The 14,676-nt window shown below is 35.8% G+C and overlaps 1 non-coding gene across 1 annotated transcript; it reads left to right on the forward strand.

Annotated features, from left to right (window-relative positions):
- The first annotated feature begins 1,485 nt into the window (after positions 1–1,485).
- Positions 1,486–1,557, forward strand: TRNAW-CCA (transfer RNA tryptophan (anticodon CCA)). Its single transcript has one exon. It is a non-coding gene; the product is annotated as a tRNA-Trp (tRNA).
- Positions 1,558–14,676: the final 13,119 nt, after the last annotated feature.

The following is a 14,676-nucleotide window of genomic DNA, read 5'->3' on the forward strand; positions in this document are numbered from 1 at the left end:
CTATTTTTCACACATAATCATTTTAATAAAATAATATAAAACTAACTATCTATATTCAGTTTCTTTTTTCTTTAGTAAGTGTAACGAATGCAAGTTAGAAAAACTTATTGTTAAATGATATTTTTCCAAATATTTGTGGCTATGTGTATGAAATAAATTTGATAGTTAATTTAATTTTGTATTACAATACTATGTATATATGAATAAATAGTTACAGTTATTGTAACATCCAGCAATAAACATAAAATTCTTAGTAGAATTATTCCAAATTACGAAGGGTGAAATTGTGCTCTAAATAATATTTTTTATTAATTTCAAAATATTTTAAAGTAGCAATTTGGTTTATCCAATTAAAATAAGAGAGAGAAAAGCAAATTTCAAGAAAATACCTATTTTGGTAAATAGTTTTGAAACTACACCAAATTAGTAAATATTTTTTGTAAGTACACCATTATGGTAAAAAACTCCACATTGGGAACCTTGGTGTAATCCTAGACGAATCAAGACTTAATGACATGCTGCAGGTTAAATCGATATTATAAAGGGTGAGACTAAAAGACTCTAACCTATGGTTATGTTTTGTTTTTTAATTTGACACTATTATTTATTATTTTTTAAGATTTTAAGCAATGAAAGGTATAAAAGTGCGAAACACGAAGTGCAGACCACAAGCATTGAATCAAGGGTCTTGGTCCCAGTATTCAACCCCCCGTTTCCTTTAGTATTCATTGGACCTTTGCCCGAGCTAGTGGCACGTAATGGGCAGCTCGATATAGAGAGGTCCTATGTGAAGACTAGTATGAACAATTTCTTCTCAAAATCCCATGATGGAAAAAGAGTCCCCTGATTTTGCTTCTACTTCTAGCTAATGAGATAAGAAGCGATTTCACAAATTTCTAATAAAGTTTTATATAATATAATCGAGTCTGCGAATGTTTTCTCGTGCATATTGTGTTAATATATTTCTCAATGTCGGTCATAAACTCAACACACCATACAGAGGTTCAAATTGTACTATCAACACGTGATTTTAAGAATTATAAATGGATAAAACAATATTATATAGGATAAAAAAGAAATGTTTGTTATATCAGTGATATATATTGTTACGATCCTTAATTCAAAATCTCATGATTGAAAAAGTCCCTTGATTTTGCTTCGACTTCTAGCTACCTAATGAGATAACAAGTGAATTTTTTTCACAATCATTCTCACTCTGGTAAAATGATAAGATCGTTAAAGTATGAAATAAGAGGTCATGGGTTCAAACCCTAGAAAATATAAAAACTTGGTCGTTTAAAAAAAAGTCTGCACCATAATGAGGTTATATCGATGATATATATTATTATGATCCTTGGTATAGAAATCCTTTAATTAAATGTTATTTACTCTTCTATTCTCATATATTAAAGTCAATATTTTTAGTATGAATTTAAATTGAAAGTTAATAGATTATATATTTTCGGACTGAGGATTTAAACAACAGGATCTGTGGCGCAATGGTAGCGCGTCTGACTCCAGATCAGAAGGTTGCGTGTTCGATTCACGTCAGGTTCAAATCCTGTTGATTTGTATATTTTTTTTATTGTAACTCTTTATTGTTTCATTATCATTGTTTATTGATGATTAAATAATATGGTGAGTTCATCATCAAATGGCAGTTTATTGCCGTCAACTAACTGTTTTGATAAAATGCTCCAATATCATATTGTACAAAATTTTGGAATCTTAAACAAAAGATATAAACAGTAATATAAAAGATATAATTAACAACTTTACCATAGCTACAAATTTCAAAACGTAAAAGAAACGATTAACAACTTACCGTAAGCTACAATTTTCAAAACGTAAAAGAAAAGATTAACAACTCACCATAAGCTACAAATTTCATAGGCGTTTTGGTGTAAATATTTGCATGTGGTATATTGAAAATCTTAGGGACCTAAAAAACAATTCGGTTTGGCTTTAATCAGTTTGAAACTGAATATTGAGCACTCGTATTAATTTTTTTTCTTTTTACTTTTTACGGTCACCTAATTTAGCATGTTCGGTAAAGTTTTCGGCTTAGACAGAATAAACTGAATTTACCAGGACGGGTCAGCCATAATAAATTCAAAAAACACCAATTCCTTTGTGGATGGATTTTTAATTTTTATATGCAGATTTTACTCTGCTAGTTTGACGTACCATTAAAGTAGTAATTTGTCATCACACTTCATTGGTTGAATCTTTTTAGTCCATGTTTCCTAAAGAGTCGCATTGAGAAAATTGGAACATTCACTATTAATACAATTCATGACCACAATGTTAAACCATGTAATAAACAAAATTAAGAATCAGTTTCAACCATGTGTTGGAATTTCGTTCGAAGAGGCAGGCGCAAATGTGTTTGCTTCTCTCCACATATATATGCAGGATAAAAACGTTGAGGGTGCGACTATTTCCATTGACCCAAGAATCTAATTGTAGTATTAGTTTGTTTCGGTTTCAGTTTGTGGATTATGGTTTACAACGACTAAAAGCTATCAAACCCAATTTTTCAAGAGTAACATAAAATTATCATAAGACATACCATGTCCACCGCGGTGAACAAAAGCATACTCCTAAACGTCACAACGAGCAGCCTCCAAATGTTGATAATCAATGCCAAAGCAGGAACACATTTTACAATAGAATGATATCTGATACTTGTCCCATTGAGCAAACACGGCCTGAGGAGGTAACCTCCTTGTGCGAACGATATGTAGAATCTCACGAATCTGTTTCTTCTTGAGTGCAAAAGCCTCATCGCTGCTGCTAAGCTTCCTCATGTGCTGATTCTGTAGACGGAGCAAATAAGTTAACATCGGCTTCTAATCAACTACGCATTGATATATAAAATATGCTGTTCTTACATCCTTATTATTCGATGAGATCTTTTCAACCTCCCTTTTATTAGCTAACGACGCCGCCCTCTTACTATTTACCAAAATCACAAATTAGTCATGTCAATTCAGTAAAAAAAAACTAAGAATCAAATGAATATAAAACAAGTAGTACCGTCTTTTCTTGGCATTTCCTCCCATAATAACCAAAAGCAATTCATCCAGGTCGGCGCTTGTTCTTGTTCCTACATTCATCAACACCACATCGTCCTCGGAAGCAGCCTCCAGATGCTGATAATCGATGCCAAAACAAGAACATAATTTACAATAGAATGACATCAAATCCTCATCCCATTGCATAAAATACCCTGGAGTAGGCGTTTCCCGTGAGTGAATAAGTCTTAACTCAAAACGACGTCCAGAGTTAGTCCGGTCTTTAAATCAAACTCATCCTTAACCGGGTCTCCCAAAGGAACATAGCCTGAAACATTGTACTTAGGCCCACCCTTTGCTAAAAAGGCGTCACAACCGGCAACATCAGAGCTGGCCTTGTCCCTGTCGCTACAAAAAAATTAAGTTGCTTAGTATATATACTATGAATAATATCAATAAAGATTGATGGATTGTATATAAACGTACTATTTGATGAGAGTAGAAGAAGTCGGAAAAGAAACTAATTTTTTTCTCAACAATATCTAAATCTAGGCCTCTATTCATGAGATCAACTGCTTCCTTAAGCAACAGATACAAATGATACGGAATACAATCAGGTGATGACCCGGGAGAATAAAACCCGATTTCGATTGGTCTGCTAAACCTAGGCACGCCTGTATCAATTTTGGTCCTTCTTATCTAAACAAAAAAAATATATATACATCATACTCGCTCAAAGTTAATAAAATTCAACAGAACTGGATCTCACCTTATCCACCATCCTCGTATCATCTGATGAAGGCAGGCCGGTACTCCTTATTTAAACAAACACGGAATTAAACCATACAAGCACGGAATGAATAATAAATAATCATCTATCTAATATATCGATGAGATAGATATACCTTGTGGTTAATAACAGTTCGAGACACCAAGGTTCAACAAACGAGTGCTAGTTGACGAAGTGAACGACCTAAGGGCTGTTTTGTAGCTGCCGTGAATAGCAAGGAAAGGTTTCTTGATTTGGCGGCCAGCTCCACTATTCGTGGATATTAATTCATGAAGAATTAGTTTGTTGTGATTTGTATCTGCTCCAAGAGTTTGTATGGTATTAATATATTTAGGTTACATATGAAAATAAGATTATTATATCTTATAGTTATCATATTTAGATATTATCGGGCCTAAATTCCAACTCGTTTTAACTTTTTGTTTAAAGCCTGAACCAGTAATTTAATTACTATATAAACATAATACATTAATTTATAATTAGTATAAATAATAAAATCCTTCTTATGAGTACGCATATAATTATACAAGATAATTAGACAAACACAATATGTTCCATTATTTGTTCGTCATTACCGGTTAAGATAGTCAATGGGAACAACTGTCACACCCCGACTAAAGGCAACGGAACATGCCGGGGCTTAACGTATTGATTGGACAGTATATCAAAAGACACTAATTAAAACGACAATAATTATTTAATTTCATTTACATCAAACAAGTGCACAGATTCAATATAATAAACACATACATCCTATTTTTGTATTTTGAATAATATCTTAATGTAAAACTAATTTCTTCAATCTTGAACACTGCCAATTACTTGTACCTTAAGCATGTATAAAAATAGAGTTTGTCAAGATGAATGTTGGTGAGCATACATAAGTTTTAGTTATATATATATATATATGTATGTATATAGATAGATAGGTAAATCACAATTTATATGTAAATGGTGAGCATTACAAATCTTAAGAAAATGTAAACAACTAAATAGTTGTGGACTCGTTCATATTGATACAAAATCAATGTACTTAGGTAAATTTATGATTATACTTGATCAGAATAGATGAGGATAGGATACCAACCATCAAACATAAAATAAACATTTAAGCACATAGAGCATGAAATAATCACACATACACATATAATGAATTGCGTTTTGAATATATGTGATTATAAAACATGAGTAAAAGTGAATAAGATATACACGTTACCCCCAAAATATAAAAGATGGAAAAAGGGGTATGTAAACTCACCTTAACGAGTGAAAATAATGATGAGATGACGGTAAGAGGTTCAGATAGAGTCATAGGGATACATCGACGAAAGTTCCAAATTGTTAACGATAATATAAATTATTTAACGAAATAATTATAAGACTTACGATGGATAGGGTTTATGTCACACCCCAAACCACGTCCTAGGCGTATGACACGTATGTTGGTACCACAATTGTAATTAAATCAGAGTTACGGTTTATTAGCGGAAGTCTTAAAAACATGTGGATTTAATTATAAATATTTACATACAAAAGATGGGATTTTAAAAGTTTCCCGTTTAACGTTTGAAAGATTAGTTGTTAAGTTTTACAAAACCGCCATTTACAATATATTAAGTTTATCACAAAAAGATCCGAGCCATCGGATATCTTTCACTTCGGTACTCCAAACCCTAAACTTGATCACCTGCAAAATGTAAGAACATACGTCAGCAACGAATGCTGGTGAATATGTTGACGCTAAAAATATTTTCTTTACTTAATCACCCCTCGAGACTACGTAGGTCTCGGCCCAACATGGCTTAGGAATAATCAAGTTAAAACAACACAATTCATAAAATCAAGTCTCTATACTCGGTTCCCTCAGCAAACACCGCGGCGTTCGACTAGTTGAGTGCCTATACATATACACAAGGTCATACTCCCCGCAGGTGAGCGTAATTGTGACCAGGTGTGATGTGCCCACCACACATGTAAGGATCCAAACAAACGTACACGATAGCCTGAGGCCAGTATTTATACTCTTGTTTATAAATGTTTTAGAGACACTTAGTCTCATATAAAGTTTTTCATGTAACGCGTTTGACTCGTTTGAAAACAAGTTTGTAAAAGTTGGGACGTATTCACCTTTTCAATTTGGATCGGCTTCAAACACCGTCCGAGGGTCTTTACCGTTGCTATCTCGCACCTATAGTACGTGTATAACCATTTGTTAGTCAGATATACAATCCGGCTTAAGACCTTTAGTCTTATTTTATAAATTTTACCTCGATGAACCTTTAGTTCAAAGTCTCTTTTACTTTAAAACCTTTAGTTAAAAAGTTATACTATAAACCTTTAGTTTATTTATGAAACCCTACGTTTCTTCTTCTCTAAGAAACGTATTCTTTTCTTTATTATTTAAGAATAGTTATTATTACTTAAATAATACTTTCATAACAAAGAATTTCACACATATATATAATATTCTTAATTTCTTTCTTTTATTCTTTCTTTGTTATATTTTCTTTTTATTTTATCGATGTATCGAGTATATCCTCAACTTAAGGTTTTAGCATTTATAATATTTTGTTCGGGCATTATGCCTACCTTTTTTTGGCTTATAAACCCTAAATATTTGAGCAGCACCTCAACGCCATTTCGCCTTCTTTATCTTCTTGTTCACCCCTTTTTCTTGACACTTATCTCTTGGCACGCAACACGATGAACACCAATACTTTACCAATCGTCGGCACGCTTTACGAGACTAACACCATGATGTCGAGATATAACAAACGCCTTCTTGGTTGATACGTCGGTGGAAGGTGGCACGAACAACGAGGGAATGGGCACGGAAATCAAGATAATGACAGAGAATTGGCACGAATTTAGAGGTGGATCGATAATATGATTATAGGATTCTAGTGAGATGTTAGAGAGAGAAAGATGTACTGATTTTGGGATGAAAATTGTGAACACCCGAGCTTGCTAGCTATTTATAGGCAAAATCTGGCAGGGCATCGCGATACCCGATCCTTAAGCTAGCCCGTCGCGTATCGCCACGTAGCCATGGCCAGTCACCATATAGGTTGCCACGTGGCAGACGGTGTGGCTACGTGGCGGGACACGTGGCGAACGTCATGCCACGTGTTGCCACGTGGCAAGCCACGCGTCTCACTGTCAGACAACCCATCGCGATACGCAATGGCCTCTCTTCTGATCCATCGCGTATCGCGATTGGCCAGGAAAACAAAATTTTCAATTTTTTTAGGTTTGGATTTTGGCATTTTAGGTCCTTTGACTTGGAACTTAATAAATTAAACCAGATACTTTCACAATGTTACAATTTAAGTAGAATTAAAATTTAAAATATTATTAGTTAAATTATCAATATTATGATTAGCTTAACTATCATTAAATTTGTAAGTAATATAACTAATAAGAGTAAAAATTTAAAAAACATGACCAAATGTTTACTAATAGGCTTAAAATGGATTAGGAGTGGTTTAGGATTTCAAACTATTATTAAATATTGTTACCATCTATTATTATTATTATTATTAGGTTCTGGTCAAATAAATATTATATTATACATATATTAATAGAAAAGTTAAACAAAAATTTTATTTGAACATCAAATAATTCAGTTCGTTAAGCGAGTGTTAAAATATTATTATTATCTTATTTATTAAATGTGTTATACACACACACACACATACTAATAAGAAATGATGGTTGGTTAATTTGTATATACTATAGTTCATTTATTTACTACTTTTAACTATTTATTGTAGGAACTTCGATACTTCATACGTGTCTATTGTATTTCATGTCACAGACGTTAAAACAGCTAATTTGGACCTGTTGAGGCACGGGATGAAAACCCTGGACGTCTAGCACGCGAAACGAAGAAAAGATTAATATAATTGCTGATGAGAAGGCCTATCGCGATGGGCAGGCCTGAAGACCCGTCGCGTATCGCGATGGGATTAAAAATAATGTTGACCATGGTCCATCGCGATATGCGATGGACCACAGAAGACCCCATCGCATATCGCATTGGGTTATGAAGACGGGAAAGTTAGGGTTTTATTGTTTTTCATCCTATGTCGCCCCTATCATTCTATAACCAGTTCCAGGCAGTTTCCAGAGCTACACGAGGGCGATTCTACCATTCCAGATCATACCGAGACCATACTCATGTTCCATATCATCATAACTAAAGATTCCACGATGTCAAGGCTCGGCTAATCTCTCTGATTCATACCCGGGATGTAAAGTTTGTATTTTATTAAGTTTTTAATGTAACCAAGAACATACAATTCGTAACTATTGTTGATTGATCTATGAGTATTGATATTTAGTATTGTTGTGCATTTAATCGGTTAGGTTTACGTTGATCAGAAGGATTAGTTTGCTAGTTTCTATAGTAATTGCTCATATGGTTGACTTGGCTAGATTGAATACAACAAAGCATACAATTTCCCTTAGTTGAGTCACACTGGAAGAGACCGTTTGATAACCAGTGTCGTGTATTAGCGATTGTTGATGCCTAAGGTTTAACTCGTTAATGGGTCTTTAGTCAGTCTGTGATAATTAATCAGTTAGGTTGAATGAGAAACTGTTAAATTACATTCTTGAACCCCGGGGATGATTCATCTTTGTTAATTGCTTGAATTACTAAAACCAAATTATTTGCTTGTCTGATCAGCACTAAAACTCATTACTTAATAATATTATAAATTAATAGCACGATTACATTGACCACATACTCCTTGTGTTCGACACCCTACTTACCCTAGCTTGCTAAGGTGATTAGGAACTGATATTAACTGTTTTGACTAGATAGTGACAGTCTAGCATCAGGAAACATTGGTTCAAAAACAAGAAAACAATAAACCGTGGTTCAGTTTGTCGAAAATAACGTGTATCTAGTGAAATAATATAACAAAAATGATTAAAAAGAAGTCCAAAAAAATAAAACCCATAACCAACCATGTGGGACTCGAACCCGCCCCCAGGCTGGTTCGTGCCTTTGGAAAACATGCGCTGGCATCAGGCCAGTGCTATAACTTGATTAATAAATGAGTAGGATAAACTAAATACACTTTAACCCAGTTCATATTCTTCCAAATCAAACCCTAGGATTCAAATTGGCTAAATTGTTTGTTAAAATTGAATTGGGGTTAACGTTAATTGATGAAAAACGAAGTGAATTCATAGATTAATTACCGTAATCGATGACGAATTGAGGGTGAACGACGAAATAAGCCTTACGGCTCAAGCTTGATCTCAAACGTGGCTCCAACAGTGAGATATGATGCAATTAACTTAGGGTTTAGGGTCGTTGTAACATCCCAAAATTTCAAAGGTAATATTAATTATATTACTTATTAATAGATGGGAAGTTTTCTCGGGTTATCAGGAAATAAATAAAAGAATAGGAGTTGGTATGGGTCGGGCTAGTGTCGGGTAATGGAAGTGGGTTATGGACTTGGGTTAATTGAGATAGGTTAAATGAGAATGGGATTTCAGGGATATAAATACCCCCAAAATCCCAAAATATCTCATTTCTCACCAAACTCCCTAACACACACTCCTTACACCCTCAAAACACACACATTCTAACCGATCTAGATTCGAAGCCGAGACCCGAGATTTGTTGATAGATCTGAGTTGGTAAGGTAAGAACTAATCTAACAAAGCTATTATTACTGAAAATGGTTAGGATTGGATGGGTTAACCGGACCCGAAACCCAACTGCCCAAATCGGACCCCTAAAACGTCGATTTTAGGCCGATTTGATGGTTGGGGTTTGTAGGCGCCGATCATACGGTTCCGTGGGTACCAAAATCGAGTTATTTGGCTAAGAAACGAAGGAGTTATGGGCAAACAGATCTGCAGCGCGACAACTTCGCCTGCAAGATTAAGTTCGCCTGATGAACTTCGCCTTCAAGCGTAACTTCGCCTTCAAGCGTAACTTCGCCTTCAAGCGTAACTTCGCCTAAGGTTTAACTTCGCCTGAAGCCAAGTTCGCGTAAGGTTTAACTTCGCCTGAAGCCAAGTTCGCCTAAGGTTTAACTTCGCCTGAAGCCAAGTTCGCCTAAGGTATAACTTCGCCTGAAGCCAAGTTCGCCTAAGGTTTAACTTCACCTGAAGCGAAGTTCGTTTATAAAATAAATTAAAAAAAACCTAATGGAAAATGTGTTAAGGCAGTTATCGAAAATAAAATTTTTCCAAGCTGACCTGGCAGCTTAACCCCAGCAAGGGGCTCTGCCCCTTGGACCCCGCTAGGGGCTGCCGCCCCTAGAACCCCGCTACCAGGGGCGCTGCCCCCGGACCCCCGTTCGTTGTGGGTCATATAAAGATAGAAACGCAACATAAGTAGTAGTAGCTAATTGATGCGTGTAAATATTATACAGTTAGCCGTGCACAGCTCAAGAGGGGAATAACTATTAACGGAGAGCGTAACAGTATTCAGGTGAGTTTCTAGCCCCATTTATGTGTTATGTTTTCGGGGCTGTGTGCATACTCGATGTGTTGTTAATACATTTATCCTAAGTGATAAGTGTATGCCATATGTGATATATGTGATGGATATGAATGGTTGCTTGTCGGTACGCGAACGATCTTCGGATATTGCGCGTACTGTCAGGTCAAAAATAAAGGTACGAATATTATACATCGAAGATGTATGAACATTACAAATGAATACTTGTCGGGGCGTGAACGATCTTCGGATATTGCACGTATCGACAAGAGGTATGGTTGTTAAATGAATGATGTAAAGAACGCCTAGGGTGTTCTTATGCTATGATGTAATTATTGTATATGTGAAGTAGGTGTATATAGGTACACGAATGGTATGTGAGTTCTACGTTCGACATAGTAAGTTAGGATGGCAAATCCCTCTAGCTTTTGTCGGACATAGACTCGGCTGGTGATGGCGTAGTTAAGGACTGCGGGCCTTATACGTAAAGTAGATGATAGATGTAAACGTAGTTAAGGACTGCGGGCCTTATACGTAAAGTAGATGATAGATGTAAACGTAGATAGGGACGGTGGGCCTTATACGTGTTACAGATAATAGACGACAACGTAGTTAAGGACTGCGGACCTTATACGTATTATAGATAGGCCTCAGCATAGGAAAGGACTGTGGACCTTATACGTGCTGTAGTTGTATTGTGGTAGCATAGGGGAGGACTGCGGACCTCGTACGTGCTATGGTTTAGGTTGCAACATAGGGGAGGACTGTGGACCTTGTACGTGTTGTGGATGTAGGATGGTATAGGGAAGGACTGCGGACCTTGCACGTACCATAAAGGGTGAACATAGGAAAGGACTGCGGACCTTTGTACGTGTTCACGACCTTGAGTACAGGTATAGACGGTGAACTATGAACGTACTCTCGGTAGTGGATGTAGGATGGTATAGGGAAGGACTGCGGACCTTGCACGTACCATAAAGGGTGAACATAGGAAAGGACTGCGGACCTTTGTACGTGTTCACGACCTTGAGTACAGGTATAGACGGTGAACTATGAACGTACACTCGGTAGACTGAGGTTAGTGATTGTAGATATGTATGTATGTATGGTAGCAAGTATGTAAGTAGAACAGAAGGGTAACTAGTGAAGTATGGATATGTATCTACGGATATGTATGTATGTGTATGTATTGTATGGCGTTCGATTAACTAGAACTCACTCAGCGTAGCTGACTTTTAGTATGCACGCAGGTGAGCTGATTACAGAGTTAGCATGAGGATGACACACGGCATGGATTGAACGGCTGGCATCTGAAGAAAGAAGTAAAGATGTTTTAAATATAAAGTTTTGTGTTATGGTATCAAAGAAAAGGTTTAACGTTTTGTAACAAATGATTGATGTTTTATATTCCGCGAAAAGTTTTAATAAACTCTGATTTGAAGAACTGTGTTTATGAGTAAATCCGACGCTAAAGTAGGGCTACCGGGTTCGGGGCCTTACAGTCGTGATGCTGTGAGGAAGTTGTGGGAACTTTTAATTGAATTATGGACATGTTTATATTGGGTATTTAAGACGAGTCACCCGCGGTTTATATGTTAATCAAATTAGCTGTCAATTTATGATCATTTTCTATAATTGGAGTGTCGGTAGACGAACAATAAATTAGCTGACAATAACGATTTGGTAATGTTAATTACCTTGAATAATTCAAGAATTGAGGAACAAGAAAAGGAGGGGGGGATTCTAAGTCGCTGATGGGAAGAAGAGAGAGGAGGGAAAAAAAATTTATTAATTGCAATATGGTATCTAGGTTTAGCTAGGTTAGTCGAGTTTAGTTTAAACATGGTTAAGGGTGGATTTTGTAGATGAATGATAGTTATAGTATTTTATAAAATAAACGAACTAAAACCTAGTGACAAGTAATAAAGTGAACAATAAATAACCACATAAAATATTTATTCGTCGATCTTATTTAATAACGAACGTTCGAAAAATACATGAAACGAAAGATGAAATAAACGGTTTGGGTTTTATCGGGTTCAAAATTAACGAATGTTACAACAAACTATCAACAATTCTAAGTTTAGTTGGCATATAAACAAATTTGTAATAACGTATTGTAAAACTAAATTTTCAAATGGTCTTGCAAATAGATATAAACTAGCGATTTACCCGCGCGTTGCGCGGTAAAACTCGGGTGTCACAACGGTGAGTCGATGCGAATTTAGTCAGCATTAACTACGCCCGTTACGCTATTGGAACTAAAACAAAATATATATATAAAATTTGAGGTAGGCCAATGGGGTGGCGCGGTTGGTCTCGTACGACAACAAGTCAACGCAAATCTAGTCCGTAATTGCTACATTCGTTATGGTATTGGAACTAAAACAAAATGAAATTAAAAAATAAAAATAGAGGTGAGCCACTGGGGTGACGTCAGTCGGGCCCAGACGCTGAGTTAGTGACTCCTCGTCACTCGTATAACATATGATAATTTTTTTGTTAACATATTTAAAACAATGTTTATTCGGTCGGTCCCAGTTGTTTGTAAAACTCGATCGTTGCAGCGGCGAGTCGACTCATATTTGAGAGTGGTGGTGGTGAATCAGTAAAACCGGGGCGCTGGTAAAAATCCGAGTTTCTCAGCGGTGGGTCAACGCAAATGTTGTCGATTTCGTTTACATTTGTTATGGCAACGGGACTGAAATAAAGTTCGATAAAACCCGAGAGTGGTTAAAACCCAAGTGTTGTCGGTACTGGACGTTATACAATGAGTCAGTAAAACCCGAGCATTGTCAGGCCCGGACATTGTGACGGTGAGACACCACGAATTCGGTAAAACAAAAAACCACATTTGTTACGAATCAAGAAAGAAAAAACAAAAACAAATTGGTTGGTAAAACTTAGACGTTTTAGGAGTTCGATTTATAATAAGTTTTTTTTATAAATACTTTGAATTTGTGTTAACCAAAACATTTTTATAAATACTTTGAATTTGTGATAATCAAAACATATTTTTAAGCAGGCCTGATGGCCCAATAATGTGACAAATTGAAAAAAACATTCGTGTTGATCCTTGCAGAGATTCAAATCCGGGAATATAATGGAAATACCAGCTTTTAACAACTCCAAAGCCAACGAACCAGAGCTAATTTAGTTATTTGGTTTGCACAAGTATTTTATATATACGAAACTTCTGAAACCCATATCAGTTTTGTGACATCAACTTTCTACTTTACTGTATATATAGATAATAAGTAATGCGTCCCTTTGTACTTGATGTTGGTGGAGACTTTAAAAGGACACCGCCAAATAAATTGGTTGTAGAAGCCTGAAATATATTGATACCTTTTGTCAGTTCAACTTATTTATGATAATCTTAAATTGTATTTGAAGATGAAATATATATTTTACTATTGACAAGAACAAAAGTATAATCATATGAAAAACTAAACACCACCGTACTTTGATCAAACAAACTATCCTAAGTCATAATAATTTGTCAAAAATTACTTTTATGGAATGAACTTAGTTTTATTATTTGAGATATGACTCCAAGCACAAGATGCCTCTTAAACAAAAACATGAACGAATCAAATGGTCTTATGTACACTTAAAACTACGGGCATGTGGGCGAGTTTATTCTACTATGTCAATTATAACAAATTTTAATAACAAAATTCTTTATAAAAAAAGAATATATACTAAGAGAGTAAAATTGTGCAAACAGTTAAATTTTGAGTTAGGGTTGTTTGCCAATCTAGTGTTGAACCATCTAGAGATACCGATTGAAGAAGCGTGGATCGACTCGCTGGTAGACGATCTACTTTCCTCGGGTGTGATTATACTCTTTCACCGATGGTTTTCTTGGATCTGTGTTCTTCCACCTACAAAATGAACAGCACCGTTAACTTACCCCTCAGAAAGGAACAGAGGGGTCCTCTTTGGGGTAACCTCCGGTGTGAGAATAAGTATCTGTAGGAGAAGATAATGTTATGAGAGTAAGGAAATCTGGAGAGTATTGCTTAATAGCTGAATACTCTGTAGATTTCTGTGATTGAGAATGTAACTGACTATAACTGTCTGTGAGTGAATATGATTGAATATGATTGAATGTGAATGAATGAGTATGTTACTGGCTGTAACTGTCAGTTGTTGGATGATTGAGTGTCTCTCCTTGATGCTGTATTTATAGTGCTAGGGTTTCCACTGATTGGGCTCAGCCTCGTTGGCCTCCTCCAATTGCTCTGCGCCACGTGTCCTCTGGGACACCTGGTGCTTTTTCATTGGTTGTAATCACGTGGTAGCACATGTGTCATGCTGAGCTGTCCATCTTTCATTTGGCAGCTGTCAACATCAGCATATTCTTATTCCTTAAAAAGATACCTTCTGGAAGGTTG

The sequence above is a fragment of the Bidens hawaiensis genome, unplaced genomic scaffold, assembly GCF_021521415.1.
Source record: "Bidens hawaiensis isolate Kalapana, Puna unplaced genomic scaffold, B.hawaiensis_p1.1 tig00049857_1, whole genome shotgun sequence".
NCBI classification, from domain to species: Eukaryota; Viridiplantae; Streptophyta; class Magnoliopsida; order Asterales; family Asteraceae; genus Bidens; species Bidens hawaiensis.